Source organism: Rousettus aegyptiacus, unplaced genomic scaffold, assembly GCF_014176215.1.
Source record: "Rousettus aegyptiacus isolate mRouAeg1 unplaced genomic scaffold, mRouAeg1.p scaffold_m13_p_10, whole genome shotgun sequence".
In the NCBI taxonomy this organism is placed as follows: domain Eukaryota; kingdom Metazoa; phylum Chordata; class Mammalia; order Chiroptera; family Pteropodidae; genus Rousettus; species Rousettus aegyptiacus.
Window position 1 is genome coordinate 61373067 of NW_023416285.1, and position 16409 is coordinate 61389475.

Consider the following 16409-nt stretch of genomic DNA (forward strand, 5'->3'; position numbering starts at 1 on the left):
TCAATTTTGTTTTTATAGTAACAGAAAGTTTTTATTTTTGCACCCATATTTCATTGTTTTATGTAATAGGTAATTGAATTTAGTAATTCAACTTAGTAACAATCAACTTGCATAATGGGGAACGAACAAGGTTAACACTAGTCAAGCATTGAACTGAAAGGGCAGGATCCGGAGTGGGCAAGGTACTACAGAGGAACCTACTAGCCAAGAGCATGCTCAAATATGACTGCAACGAGTGGTCAGTATGTTTTCAAAGGAAATACGGAGCGTTGGTTAATCTCATGTATCAGTAAAGTGCAGATGGTTTAATAGAACTTCTAATATATGCATGAAAATTCAAATGTTCAAATGTTCTTTGAAAATTTCTAGAAATGAGGAGGATAGGCAGAACTTGGGACAAAGTATTGAGCATCCACATCAGATAAATTTTCTCTAGCACTAAGAAAATGGGGAAATCACAGGGAAAACTGAGTTTAAAAATAATAATAATAATAATAATATTTCAACTAGTATTATAGGTGGAGGAAAAGCTCGAGACCTAGAAGCTTAAACAAGCAAACAAAAACAAGCAAAGAGAAAGGAAAATAAGTCAAAGTTACATTGAAGCCTTTAGGCCCTGTTGATAACTTTTGCAAGTTTGAATTAAAAGCATAGCCACCGAGGAGTTTTAAGCAGAGGTATGACTGTATTGCAGTTAATGTCTTAAAGATCATCCTGGTTACAGTTTCCAAATGGTTTCAATGAAGACTTATGAAAGAGAGATGAGTTAAGAGAATAAAGGTGAGAGACAGAAATTTTACAAATATATTTAAAGTAAAACAATTATACATCATGGCAAAATGTACTGGTTTATATTTGCAAAAAATACCTTGTCTTTGTGAATTGTAATCCAATGAAGAAAAAAGAACCAAAGTCAGAATTATATTCATTGTACAACCCTAAAGGTAGATGACTTTTAATAGAGGCAGACAAAGCAATTATCTGTCACCAAATAGTATTCAGGGGCCCTTCAGAGGATTTCATCTTTGAAACTCATAGAAGAAATTTTGTTCTACCTTAATCAATTTTCACAATTTCCAATTTCATGCCAGCCTTTAGCAGTTCTACATGCTATGGATGTTTGAACTTCTTTGACAAGATCTAGGCTTTTTGACTCAGAAGCTGATGTCATCCTCTCTTATTCTAACGTTTTAGAGTTTTAGTTTTTGAAGTTTCACAGACCTGAATGTGACCTCTGAAACAATCCTTAAATATTCTGGGTTTTAGTTTCTTCATGTATAAAATAAGATATTGTTGCCTATTTCATACAGTTATTTTGAGGTTTAAATCTTTAAATGCCTAGCTCCCTGCCTACTGAATAAAAAAGCACTTAATAAATGGCAGTTGTACTTAATTCTAGGATTAAGCTTCCATAGCAAAACAGGTAATTCACAATATAAGATAGTAAATGGTAACATGAACAATTTTTTTCTGCCTGAACCTGTACAGTATTTAACCAATTTATAAACTAAAGCTTAGCCGAGAATGAAATTGCTATCAGCACATAAAAGAAGTGTTTGGGAGTAGGTTTAACCAAGGAACATAATTCTTTTCTTAGACTGATTCCAAAGGATGGAACAGAGACTCAAGTTACCTCAAGAAAATGTGGGATGATTTTAATAATGTCTGTTGACTGGACTGGAACAGAAAATCTTGCAAAGTGAGGCAACTCTAAACACAAACTATTTTCTCCCATTCTCTCTGAAACAATGGCCTATATCCCCCTCATCTGCCTCTCAATCCCCATATGTATCTAATTTATTGCCTTTCTTCTATTGGTTTGTTTTCTCTGTAAATTTACAATCTCTACTCGCTTATAACTTTATCTTTCTCTGGATCTTCTATTATTATTGGCCCTACCTCTACTGAAAATTAGAACAATTTTCCCCTTGTTTTTAGTTCAATTAACTCTAGGTCTGGGCTGATTCATACAGTGGTAAAAATGACATATGCCACAGCAGAGTAGGTAATCATATGACTTATGTTCATTTTTATGACTTCTGAACTGGTAAATAGCATCTATTATCATTTATGTTTAAGGAAACACTTTTTTATAGAGAAAAATAGCACCTAGCGGACACAATTATCAGATCAATCTTATTTTGAAGCCATGAACTAATTCTAATCGGTGCTGTCCATTTTCAATTTTTTTTTTTACTATTAATTATTGTTATAAGATCACCACTAATTTGTTTATCATGTAACAACTTAATGAGCCAGTTACATGGAAATGATAAGTAGGGAATTTTTAGCCCCTTTTGGGGTCAGTAAAACTATTTAGAATTAAAACCAAATTTGATCACTTAAATTGAAATATCTGATTTTTGACTTATCCTAGTTGTAAGAAGTCAATGACTCTACTATCTTTTATTGTTACCTCTACTCAATATAACATACCCCTTAATAATTCTAGAAAGCCCTGTGGAGTATCTCAAGTGCTCAGGTAATATTTCTTTCCTTACAAAAATTTCTATCTACCTAAATTTCTTCTCAGCAGATGTCTTGTTGATATTTGCTCCTCATGAATACATCCAGAGAGGTAGGTCACTTCTAATCTCATCTTGACCTTGATGGGAAATCACCTTGCCTGAGATGCTACTCTCTGACTCGTCATAAAGTAGCAAAGTCCTCAAGGTGCTAAAACTATGCTGTGCTCCTTTTCTCCTTATATTTAAAACACATTTACTGAACCTGTATTGAGTTCTAAAAACTGAATGAAGTATAAAGGATATAGCAGTAAACAAGATACTTACGATACTTGCCTTGAGGAATTTATAATTTAGAGAAAAAAAGACATTTTAAAAGTCCTTAATATGCTCACACACATTGGATGGCTACTATATAAAGTTAATCGATGGCAAGTGTAAAGGAGGATGTGGGGAAATTGGAACCCTTTGTGACAGTCAATGAGTATGTAAAATGGTACAGCCATTATGGACATCATTATGGAGGTTCCTCAAAAAATTGAACATAGAATTATTATATGATCTATCAAATTCACTTCTAGATAGAATTTTGAAGTGATAAACATATCCATGTTTATAGAAGCATTATACACAATATCCAAAAGATAAAAGCAACCCAGGTGTTCATTAATGGATGGATTAATAAACAAAATGTGGTATATGTATACAATGTAATATTATTTAATCTTAAAAGAGAAGGAAATTCGGACATATACTACAACATGGATGAACTTTGAGGATATTATGCTAAGTAAAATAAGCCAGTCACAAAAAGACAAATACTGTATGATTCCACTTGTAGAAGGTATCTAGTGTAGACAAATTCATAGAGACAGGAAATAGAATGATGGTTGCAAGGGGTTGGTGGGAGAGATGAATGTGGAGTTGTTTAATGGGTATAAAGAGTTTCAGTTCTGCAAGATGAGGATTTCTGGAGATCGTTTACACAACAATGTGAATGTACTTAATGCTACTAAATTGTATACTTAAAAATGGTTAAGATGATTAATTTTATGTTATATGTATTTTACCACATTTACATGTGTGTGTGGAAAAAGTCTCTGCTATATATCTGAAGATTTGCAGAATCACTTAGTATGATGAAGCCAATATTATGCACCCAAATATGGCTTTTGCATTAGCATCTGCCATACATAGACCAGCTCTCTCAAAGATCATCTTCGAAACAGCTTTTATATAAAATTCTTTTAGAAAATTCAGAGCTAATTCCTCAAAGCTGAGAGAAAACAGGTACCATATTAATAGCACCATGAAAAACCTCTTTTCTTTTTGCCTTGGGTACATCAAGAAGCTCTTTTTTTCAACTCCTTACCAAATTTTGGCTACTACTGTACCAGTCTCACAAATGGATACCAGATTAAGTTGGAATGGAGAAGGAGTGTTGACAGCCTCATACGCCCAACTGTCTTCATCTGAATTGAGCCAAATGTATTGCACCATAAATGGCACATTCTCTTCCTTACACTTTAGCAAAATATCCATCAATATATAATTTCACATGAACAAATGGGCTAAATTTAAGAAGCAACTGTTCTTATTTTAAATTCACATCTTGAATAAATGTAGTATGTCAATCAAAATAAAGTTTAAAAATTCAATTAATTCATGACAGTGACATAACATACTAGAGCCAACATTTATTAAGAATTTACAATGGATTAGGTACTATTCAAAATAGTTTAGAAGTATTTTCAGTTAGTCTTCAAAACCTCCTTATGAGCTAGTACTATAATCTACATTGTGAAAGTGAGGAAACACTTTCAGAGACATTCTGAAACTTGCCCAATATCACATATAAATGGTATATTGCAATTTTTACCTTAGCAAATTGGTTCCAGAACAAGTAATCTTAATCATTAGTCAATACTGCTGGATGAAGAAAATAAGATTCATGGAGGTGAAATGATTTCTCAGGAGTATACAACCATGTAATAGAAGAGCTAGACCTCTTATTCTCAGTCCAGTGACTTTCTTTTCTTTTTCATATCAAACCTATCAAAGTAACCATTTTGCAATCTGTCAATAAGACAAAATAGTCTTATTAACTATGTTATGAGACTCTTCCCTAATTTAAAGGAAGGAACTTAGCAATTAGACATTCTACCCTTTGTTATATGATTCCTTTCTTTATGTTGGTTGAAGTAACTCAAATTACAACACTCATTAATTTTACTCCAGTTAATTCATTTATAATTCAAAGCAAACACCATGCTTCTTTCTTTTGTCCTTAAGTATATATTATCACTATATATAGACACAGATTTTAAATGGTAAAGTTAATTAAAGCACAGCTAATGTATAACTACAGCTTTAATAATATTTTAAATTAAAATACATTTCTTTGAATATTATATATTGATTATTTGTCTGCATGCTAAATGGAGAATACCATAATATATTTTTTCAAGTGTTCCTAAGATTTCATTAGGTATCATATTATCGAACTTTAAATTTTTTCTTCTTCTTTTTGTATGAGATGACTTTTTTGGTTATTCTTCGACTTACTAGCTAACAAATAATTTTTTGAGAAAAGTATTATACAGACATATATTTACAATGAGAGTATTTAGGTAAAAAGAAAAGATACAGCATAAATATGTTATTCATTCATCACTGCCATTTGGCTGGCACAATCACACTGGTAGTTTGGCATCTTTCCTTCTCCTAGGCAATAAGAAACTATTTGATATTCTTAAATAAATTAGGCGTCACCAAAATGTCTATGTTGTATTGCTCTAAGCAGGTACATCATTTCGATAATATTATATAGAAAATTATTTTGTTTTGTTGATTTCTGTATGTAAACATACCAAAAAATTGACAAACTTAGCTTTTATTTTCAAGTAAATGACTGTCGGAAGTCACTTAGTCTACCAAAGCAAAATCAGAACTCTTGTTATTTAAATTAGATCACAACTGTGTTTATCTATAGCATTCCAATTTAATCAATAGCCAAAAGGCTATTTCAAAATGATTGCAACCATTAGAGATGTCTAAGCAATTCTTAAGTTCTCTCGAACCAATCCATTTGTTGAGAAAAAGAAGAGAAAAAAATACAATTACTTCCCATGTCCCCACCCCCATTATTGTTCTCAAATTAAAAATAGCACAAAAGTGAGGCACTGTAAGCTGGTCATAAACTGTTTCAGTGAGAAAAAAAAATCATGGCATGAATAAGATCAGTTTTTTTTTGGAGCTAAAGGGAATGATTGTGTTTTTCAGGGCTAAAACCAAAACCTGAATTCCATCACTATTGGAGAAAATGATGCAAGTTCAAGAGTCAAACTGGTTTCTATTATAAAGCAATAGATTATTCTGTGATTAGTGCTTGAAATAGCTAAACTTTACCTCTGCTTCTATTCAGCTGTATTCTCAAATAACCTGATGTCAGGTAACTCTCTTCCTGTTGACCAGCACCTGTGAAGTTCTCTAATATTCTATGTAAGTGAATACATATGAGTGTGATAAATTTTAGGTAATTTGAGGTAACAAATTGATTTCATTTTGAAATAAAATTGAAAATCCTATTAATTTTATCATCTGAGTATGAAAGAGATATAATTAAACCAAGTCAGTAGAATAGATATATTTTTTTTTCTAGTGATGCTGATGGGCTAGTATCCTTCTACCCACTTATTCTTACCTTCCTCTTTGAATAGAAGACCAGATCCATATTTAAAAAATTTTTGGCACTTTTTGGAAATTTTATCATGATCATTGAACAAGTAGAAATTAAGTAGTGAGCATAAGGAAAAAATAATTCATGATGTCAGCCAAATATTTCCAAATAACTAACCTGGTCAGATTCTGTCCATGGCTCATGAGGGGGATCCATAACACAGATACTAGAGTTCAAAATGAAGAGTGCGGCATTCATGCCAGAATAATAAAGAGAATGATAATAATGTTCTAGAAATATCTAAACAGAAATAACATTAATAGAGAGTTTAGAAATGCAAAAATGGTTGAGACTGGAGTAGAGCATACATAAAACAGCTTCATTTGGTAGGAAATGTATCTTATGGACTGCAATCTGAGAATTATTTTATTATGTACACACACTGAGGCCTCAATCAATATTGCTTAAACATGACGATGATGATAATTGTAATTCACAGTTGGTCAATGTTTCAGTGCTCTGAGAGAATTCTAACTTTCCAGCAAACAATCTGTATCTGCTATCTTGTTTTGTTCAAAAAAAAAATGAGAAACTAAATATAATTAAAAAAATAGTCGGGCATATTTTAATGAATTATTATTAATAAATTTTGGACAGTAGGAATTAATTTTTAATGTAGAGGACAGAACTCATAATTATAGCACGTTGTGGGGTTTTGTTTTGTTTTGTTCCCTAGAACACCCTTTAGTTGTTAAATTCATTTGGATACTCACCTGATATTTATTAAATCAAAGATAGACAGCAAGGAGAGATTTGAAGACAGACTCGGGAAATATTTGAGGACTATAAGCCATTAGTGGTTATGAAAGAGCAAGATGCTTGATATTTTATATTAGGGCATATAATTTCAAAAATTATATTAATCAAAGTCATCAAAGAAACAGTTGGCATATACAAATTATGATAATTTAAGAAGAGCTTGGTAAAGAGATAACATACAAAATTGTGGGCAAAGTATAGGAAGACCATGAGGGACACCACAATTCCCCACAGTTAGTGAAAAGAGAGTATCCTCCTACCCAATGGCCTGAGGAAACTGACAAATCTCAGTGGAAAGACACTCTCAAGGAATTGAAATCTTTAGTCAGGGGTCTTGGTTGGATCATTGCTGCACCACCAGGAAGGAGAAAAAATAATAATAATTCCCACCTCATTCTTCTCTTCAAATCTATTGCTTAAGATCCCCAATAGCTAAGCCCAGCAGAAACTTGAGGGAGAAAATCCATTAATGTAATCCATATAGATCAATTCACACAATGTGCTGCAGATGGAGAAGAAAGAGCAGGGGAAAGAAAACAACCAGCATATGTATCAGAACACAGTCATTTTTTCCCAAAACTTACTGACATGTAACTATTTCTTTAGGGAAAGAACTGGCTGGGAGATGTTATCTGTTCTGCCTTTCATTTACAAAGACAGAGATAGTTAAATGTACTAAGCATTCATTCCATATAAGCTGTTTGAGCAGTATATTTCAGGGGCTAGGCAAACAAGCTTCAGAGTTAAACTGTCTGGGTTTGAATCCTCCATCAACTCTTTAGCTGTGTGACATTGGACAAATTAATTTCTATGTATATCAATTTCTTCATCTCTGTAGTAATAACATTACAAGTCCTAATTCAGAAAAACATTTTTGAGCATTCCATAAGATAATAAATGTAAATTAATATGCAGAATTATATGCAAACATCTATAAATAGCAGTTACTATCATCATAATAATTTTTTAGATATGTTAGCAATAAAAAGAATGGGTACCAAAGAAGAGCTCTACCAATTCAAACTCGAAACTTTCTCTTGCTGATTTTTTCCTCAGTTCTTTTACACTGAAGAACCATTGCAGGTAAAGATGCAATGATGAACTCAACTAGGTTCATCTCCAGCTCCTGGTGCAAGTTGGAATTAACAGTGATTTGTTGGAATTTTCTTTCTACAGAACATGTTAGTGATGAAGATAAATGAAAGCAATAGGTCTATTTCTGTTCAGTGTAAGTCTCTTGGAAGAACAAGCAGCAGGAATCTGCAACTGTGTTCCTATAATAGTTTTTATTGGAACAGTGTCCTATCACCCTCTTCTAGAATTAGAGGACACCATTTTTTGTGTTCTGAAAGGAGTACAACAAGTCACTGCAGAAACAATTTCTCCTCATAAATCTTTGCTCTTATGAAGTTAATCAAAAGAAAGCTAGAGAAGAAGGCACATTATCTGTGCATGTTTTACTACACAAGTTATAAGGTTCATGAAAAAAAAAAAACCTACTTATAAGTTGCAGGCTAACTAACACCCCTGCTGGCTCTCATGTCATCTTGAAGGCATAAGCATATTTGTTGTTGCATAAGATGTCTGCCAAGCATGACTTTATAGGCAAGAATTTTAAGCCTATTTAGACTCTCACAAATTTGAATGAATTATGTTCCCAATACTTTGATTTTCTGACTGGCTCAATTTTGTAATACAATACAGAATTATAGGGTCATAAATATTTCCACAACTGTGCTTTGCATAACAGAGGTCTACTCTGATAAAATTTGAAGATAACTCTTATCCTTATTAATCCAGACTTACATATTCAGAACAGAAAATATAATAAAAAGATAACTGTGTAATTATTTGTACTTCCTATGACATTTATATCCGCCCATCTAAGCCATACCACTGATAGATTTTTAGAAAAACATAACAACTTGCTTGCTGTCTTATAATAACAGTATTCTGTAAAGATGTATCTCTAGTTTTCAAAACTGTTTATTTTATACCTTAGAATAATTAAAAGATTAATGTATCAAATTTTCAGTGTTGCCACAGAAAAGTACCACAAGTTGAGCAGCTTTAACAACAGAAATTTATTTTCTCATACTTCTAAAGACGAAAAGTCAGAGATCAAGGTGTCTATAGTCCTGTTTATTTTAAGGACTCTCTCCTTGGATTGTATATGGCCATCTTCTTCCTCTGTATTCACACGGTCTTCTCTGTGTGTGTCTGTGTCCCACTGTCCTCTTTTAATGAAAACACCAGTCATATTTGATTAGAGTCCACCCTTGTGACCTCAATTTAACTTTAATACCTCATTAAAGTCTCTATTTCCAAATAACCACATTCTGAGGTACTAGGGATTTGGACTTCAACATTGAATTTTAAGAAAACATAGTTCAGTCCATAACAATTAATTACTATATAAAATGGTTAAAATATACTTCTGAGATCAATAATTTTAAACTTTATATCAGGATGTTGGGCAGAGTCGAATTTATGACTAATGAAATATAATATGCCCAGTACTATTTTCATTCTTTGCATTAGAGCTTCCTTCTGATTGCAATGCTTTCCTAAGAATAGTTTCATGGCTCACATACTCTTTTCCATAAGCCTATACTTAGTGTCATCTTCTCAGTGAGACATCCTCTGATTTGTACGTGGACACTGCCCTCCAAACTCTTCATTATATTTTCCTTCTCTAGTGTTCCCCAAAACACTAATTACCTACTTAATATCTTACATTTTACCTATTTGTTTAACTGTTCCTAGCTATCAACGAAACTTTAGGTTATATGAGGATAAGAATGTTTGTCCAATATATTTACTATGGTATAGCTAGTAGCTGGCAATATAATCAGAGATAAGTGAATGCTTGTTGAGTTAATGTAAAATAGTTTCATAAATGTCATTGTTTTCTATTAAAGAAGAATAAAAAATAATTTATTTTATCTGAGTCTAAGTATTAGTGATATCTTAACAATACTATCTGTATGGTACTTTTGGAGGTATAATCTAAGTTTTTTATTTTCCAGATATCTTTAGCAAGCAAAGATCCTCTTGCCAACATGATGCTAAAAACTTTAAGTGCACTCACTTCAAACAGATACTGATTTAAAGCACCTCTTCAGGTACCTTAAAGTATAGAAAAAGAATACGACAATGAGTACAATATGTGTGAAGAGTGATACTGAGGTCTAAAACTGGAGTGAATGAGAGGCTGGATAAAATGAAGTTGTTTGAGATAAGAAATTAATTCTAGATTAACAATTCATAGTTTAACTACTTGATGTACAATGGTGCCATTCTTTTATGTGGGTAATAAACTGATAAGTAAAAAAGAATGAATATAATATGAACCAAAAAAGATAAAGATAAAGAAATAGAAACTTTGAAGCAGTGAATATTTATATTAGCTGTCCTGTTTAGCTGGATTAAATCTGTAGATTTGCACAGAAAGTTCTGGAAAAGGTGAGAGGTCGAGCTTGGCCCATGCATCTCTTTTTAAAGTAGACAGTATAGTGTACCAGTGCCTATAGTACATACTTCATTATAACTTAATAATATAAAGGAAAATAATGTTCCTTTGCAAAAATATATTTAAATAATAAATGAAATTGGATCCTAGTTAACATATGAGTTTGAATTATAATTGAGGCACCATGATTTCATGAAAAGATAAAAGAAGATAGAGTCCTGAATTCTAGACCTAGCATAACACATTCTAATTATACAATTAGATTTAAATGTAAAATAAATTTTATCACATACTAACTGCTATATGGGGAATAGACTTACAGACTTTCTGAGGTGTGTGTTAAGAGTGGTGAAGGAAAACAGTTAACAATGATAGCATGTTAAAAATTACAATACCTTGGATCAACAAGATAGCAGGAAGCAGTTTGATGTGGATCTTATGGTGATTGGATGTGCTAATGAGTTGAATGGGATACATGAAAGAACGGAAGAAGTCAAGGATAAATGCAAGGCATTTATTCCTGAATCTAAAACATTTATTTTTCCTCATTAAAATGTACATTAACAGGGGGTAGCTCCATAGCGTAGTGGTTAGAATGTCTGTTTTACATGCAGAAGGTCCTGGGTTTGCACCCCAAGTGGAACCATAGAACATAACCTGGGTGCGCTAGGTCCCAGGTGCACCAGGTTCCCCAGGTGCACTAGGCCCCCCGAGTGTGCTGGGTGCTCCAGGCTCAGGAGCGCCAGGCCTGGATGTGCACTGCAAGCACATGGGAGGAGATGCCCTGCCTTCAGAGATCCAGTTCTTAAGAGCGGACAGCAACATAAGTCAGAGGTGGAAGTGTGTGTGGGGGGCGGGAGGATGGGGGGACGAGAATAAGAGGGAAAAAATATACATTAACAGCTGGCCATATTTAGCATTCATTTCTCAAATATTTATTTACTGCTTACTTAGAAGATATCAAATACTGTCCTAGATGGTAGGACTCAAGTGGTAAACAACAGCAAAAAGGAAAAGGTTCCTATTTAAGCAGACAATAATCTGCTGGAGGCTCTCACTAGAAGGTATACTTCACAGTTAACTCAGAACATGGTCCTGGGCTACTATAAATATCTCTTTACAAATCTTTTTACTCAACTATTTTGTAAGTACCATAGAGGAAAACCTGTGTTTTATTCATTTTGTCATTTATTCTTTTAGGCAACAAATATTCACTGACTGTGTTCTTTTTTATTTTATTATTTCATGTCATTGATGATAAGAAAAACTATATTATTTTATGTACAAATAAAAAATGAAAGGATCTTTTTAATTTGTGACTTACTATCAATCATTAATTCATCCTTTGTATACAAATATCTTAAAAGTTTAAAAATTTTTAGGTAGGTAAAATTTGGTATGTACAAGCGAGTAATTTAGGTGCCTAGTATATGTCAGTGGAAAAAAAAACCAGGCTTCTTTCTTTTGCAGGGGTACATTTTCAAAAGAAAATAAAGAACAGTAATAGATAATACAAATATATGGATGAATTGTAGGTTAGATGTTTATATAAGCCATACAAAATAGAAAAGATAAGTGAGTTAAATATTTAATAGAGTTGTTAAATGGTGACACCACCATTCAAGTGGTGACATCTGAGCAAAGATTAAAAGAAATGAATGACTTTTATATGTGAATATTTTGTAATTAATCATTTCAGGCAAAAAAAAAAAAAAAGAGAGAGAGAGAAAGAGCTGGTATAAATGTCTGAAGGAGTATGCCTGGCATGCTTGAAGAAAAACAGAGAAGCCAACGTGACTGAAGAAGTGTGAGAAAGGAAAATCAAAAGGAATTAGCTGGTAAAGAAAAGTATGTGTAGAATCATGTGGAAATTTGTTGGCCATCAAAACAACGTTGGCTCATACATTGAGTAAAACGGAGCTCTTTTGCAGTGTTTTGAACTAAATCACATATCTGACATGTTCTAATATGATAACTCTTGCTACGAACTTGCTTAAAAAGCTTTCTGTGGCTTAGATGTGAATGAATATTAGGAGTCTGACTCTGGATATATTTTGTAAAGTAAAGCCAGCAAGGTTTTAACAACAGATTGGAAGCTGAGCTATGAGAAAAAGAGGAGTCAAGGAATGTTCCAAATATTTTGGCCTGAGTAACTAAAAAGATGCAGTCATCCTTAACTTAAATGAGAGGCCTAGAGGTAAAGAACGTTTTGGGAATTCTAGAGCTCACTTTTGAACATTACTGATTCATGGTGTTTCAAAGACTCCAAATGGAGATATTGAGTAGGTAGCTGGAAATATGAACCTAGAATTTAGGAAAGTGATCTAGGATTGGAGATATAAATTTGGCAGTCATTAGCATGTAAATAATAGTCAGCTGTGATACTGGGTGATATTACCAAGGGAGGGAGGAGTATAGAGAAATAAGAGAAGAAAACCAAAGCCTGAGCCCATGGACATTACATCATTAAGAGTTCAAGGAGGAGAGGAGTAACTAGAAAAAAAAATCTGAGAAGGACTATTTAGTAAAGTAAGAGAAAAACCAAAAATGCAACTGTCTTGAACCCAAATTTATCCTTAGGATATATTAGACTAAAGATCACATGATGTCACTTATATGTTGGATATAAACCTAAAAGCAGCAAAGAAAGAGGACAAACAAGCAGAGACTCATGGATATGGTCAATAGACTAGTGGTTACCAGAGGGTGTGGGGTGAAGGATGAGGTGGGAAGTAGACAGGGTAAAAGGGGTCAAACATGTGGTGACAGAAAGAAATCTAACTATGGGCAGTGAACACACAATGCATATATATATATATATATATATATATATATATATATATATACACATACTGGATTTTGTTAACCAACGTCCCCATAATAAAATTAAAAAAAAAAAAAAAAGGATCTTCCCTTATGGCAAATTCTGATCCACGGTTGCTGTTTTCCCACACTTACTTAAGCTTCTTTGCACATCTATTGGGACAAAGGCTTGAGGGCCTCCTTGTGAGTATGAGATATGTTCATATATCTGGGCTCTCTGGTCTGGCCTCTAGTAGATGTAAACAAACAAACAAAAGGCTGCTTGGAGCTAACTTCCAACAGTAGAAACTACTAGTTCATGGCCAGAACAGGAGAAGGCATATTAGAATTGCAAGTGTGTACTATCCCTTATCTAGAGATTGGCAACATTTTATATTTTGTGGGGGATGAATGGGTGGATAATATATCTACTTTATTTATTGAATTAGCAATAATGAAAAAGCCTCTATGAGCAGGAAAAAAGAAAAAAGAGCCCAGAGTAAGTGCTCAATAATTGTTAAAGAAGTAAATTGAATCTTACTCATTGACTATTGGTTGGTTTGTGGACAGCCAATTCTCTTATTCCAATTACAGTACAAAGCGACGATATCCGTACTTCTACTATACATTCCCCCACCTCTAAAACACATAGACTACAGGTAGAAGATCCATAGCAAGCCCTTCACAGAGCTCAATTAGATATGAGAGGGTGCATTATACATATATTCATACAGGATAGACAAAGAGAGGAAATATGACTCATTCTGTCAAATGGTGATATTTATGGCCTGCTCCGTTAAATTTTTCTGGGTGAGAAAGTTGACACAATTGTTCAAAATGATGTTTGACGATTATAAATAGCTTTATTTTTTTTCTTATTTCTTTTCATATTTGTCATTTAATAATGAGAGTGGAAATGTATTTATTCAGGCAAAATATTTTCTTCTTTTGGTCACATAAGTTCTAGGTCTAGTTATGCTCATAAAGAAAAACTCAAGCAGACTGAAAATTTACCACCCTGATGACAAACGGTGTTTTAGGTACAGCATTTAATTTTGGTGCAGTAGATAGAAATGTAATATATCAAATATTTATATGCTATTCAGTTTTGACAAAGCCTGTTCAGGAGAGACATAGAAAAAACGCATTTTATGAGGAAAAGAACCTAGATAAAAGTCTCACTCATGTAATTTACTGCAGTTCAGAGTTTACTACTGTTATTAATGGGCATCCTCTATTAGATAGTATATTGAGATACTATTAGACAGGTGGCTAGAAGAGAAGGATTTATGAAATCAGCTAAGGAGAGATAAAACTGAGGTTACATGGAGAAATATAAGTCAGAGAAATTGAGGAGTAGAGAGAAATAGCATTACAAAATATATCAAGGTTAAGCAACTCATTTTGTTGAGTGAATCAAGCCAGCCGATCAGTAACTCAGAATACTTAAGAGACTATTGCAGCAATAGGTCAGAACAAACCATTTGAAATATATCATTGCCTTTGTCTTATAAAAATAATAAATTATATATATATTTACATGTGCATGTGTTTACATATGATATAATCTAGTTAAAATAATTTCAGCTAACAGGCTAGAAAATTCAGAGTAACTGCAAAGAATAACAATAAACAAGTAGTTATTATTCCCATTAAGGAGAAATTTTAATATTCACATATATATAAAAGTGAATATATATAAGTGAAGAGTTAGAGGACCAAATAAATCAAAGATTTGTTTATAACAATTTTTTAATAGTTGCCACATCTTCTGTCTTCCTGCCCCTTCCATCTAATAAATTAATTTCTCATAAAACATGGTTTTAATTATGTTACTTTTCTTTGCTATTACTGCTATTCAGAATCATTTAATAACTGCACACAAAGAAATAATTCACAAGTACTTTGGCATGATGTTGAAAGCCGACACTACCTGTCTCTATTCTACAGATGAATCACATTACTCCTCAGTAAGACTCCTTGGATCCATTAGATTCATCGGAACTGCTTTACCAGTTACAGCCTCTTGGTTTTCTTAACCTTTAATCTTCTCTTGAACGGATTTGGTCTCCACTCCTCACACTCCACTACCATTACCTTATTTCTCCTTTTTTTCGACTCAAGTCCCACCTCCTCTCTAATGATTTTCTTAGTTACTACAACTCATAAATAAAATCTTATCTCCTATAATTGGATGCAAAATTGTTTTGAGAAAGTAATGCTTCCTTTGCTTGCAAGTAACAACCGCAAGGCAGAAATATTGTTAGAGAGTAGGGAATGTGATGAATAATGATATATTTATTTTATTTGATGTTAAAAAAAGACTGACTTAACCACAGTAGATGTTTTATAGTAAAAAAAATTAGTTTAGCTATTTAGTTGATCATTTGATTAAAATGGGAGATTATAAAAGCCTATAACTTCCTTAAGCATTTTATTTTAATATAAAGTATAAAATGCATGTCCATTCACCAATTTTTTTAACATAGGACCAAAACCTTTTATTTAAATGTTTAAAGCTCTCCACAGTCTTCCTTGCATAAACTACAAGCTAATGTGTGAATTTCAGCTTGAGTTTCTTCAAAGTGAGATGGAATTTAAGACAGTTACTAAGCAATGTGATACAGAATGTCTCCAGATTTCACTGAGTTTTTCCAAATTTTTGCAGTTTTTGGACTATATATCATTCAGCAGATTCTTTTTTTCCTCTCAACTTCACCAAGTCTATCCTAGCATTCAAGTTCATTTTTAACATAAGCATCAACACTTATCTCTCATACTCATATTTCATCTGAACAGGCATACTTAATTGCAGTGATGTTAACTGGAATAAATAAGTTTAGAAATAAACACAAGTAATTTTTTTGTAAAGATTCAACTCAATTGGTACAAACACACAGACTTTTGAGCTTGGACTTCAGTATGCAATGAGCAACAATTTTCATAATTATCTGAAGTTAAGAATTCTTTTATTAAAAAATAAATACTCAACGTAGATGAATTGAACAACTATAAGCTGAGTACTCTGACTATAGGTCAGAAGTTGTCAGAGTGCATGACAAGTGAAAGGTCTTTGAGATACAGGAATGAATGAACCTAAGTGTCATCAAATGTGCTACAGTTTCTCCTGGAAAATAATACCAAAAGTGGTAAAAAAAAAAAGTTCCTCTTC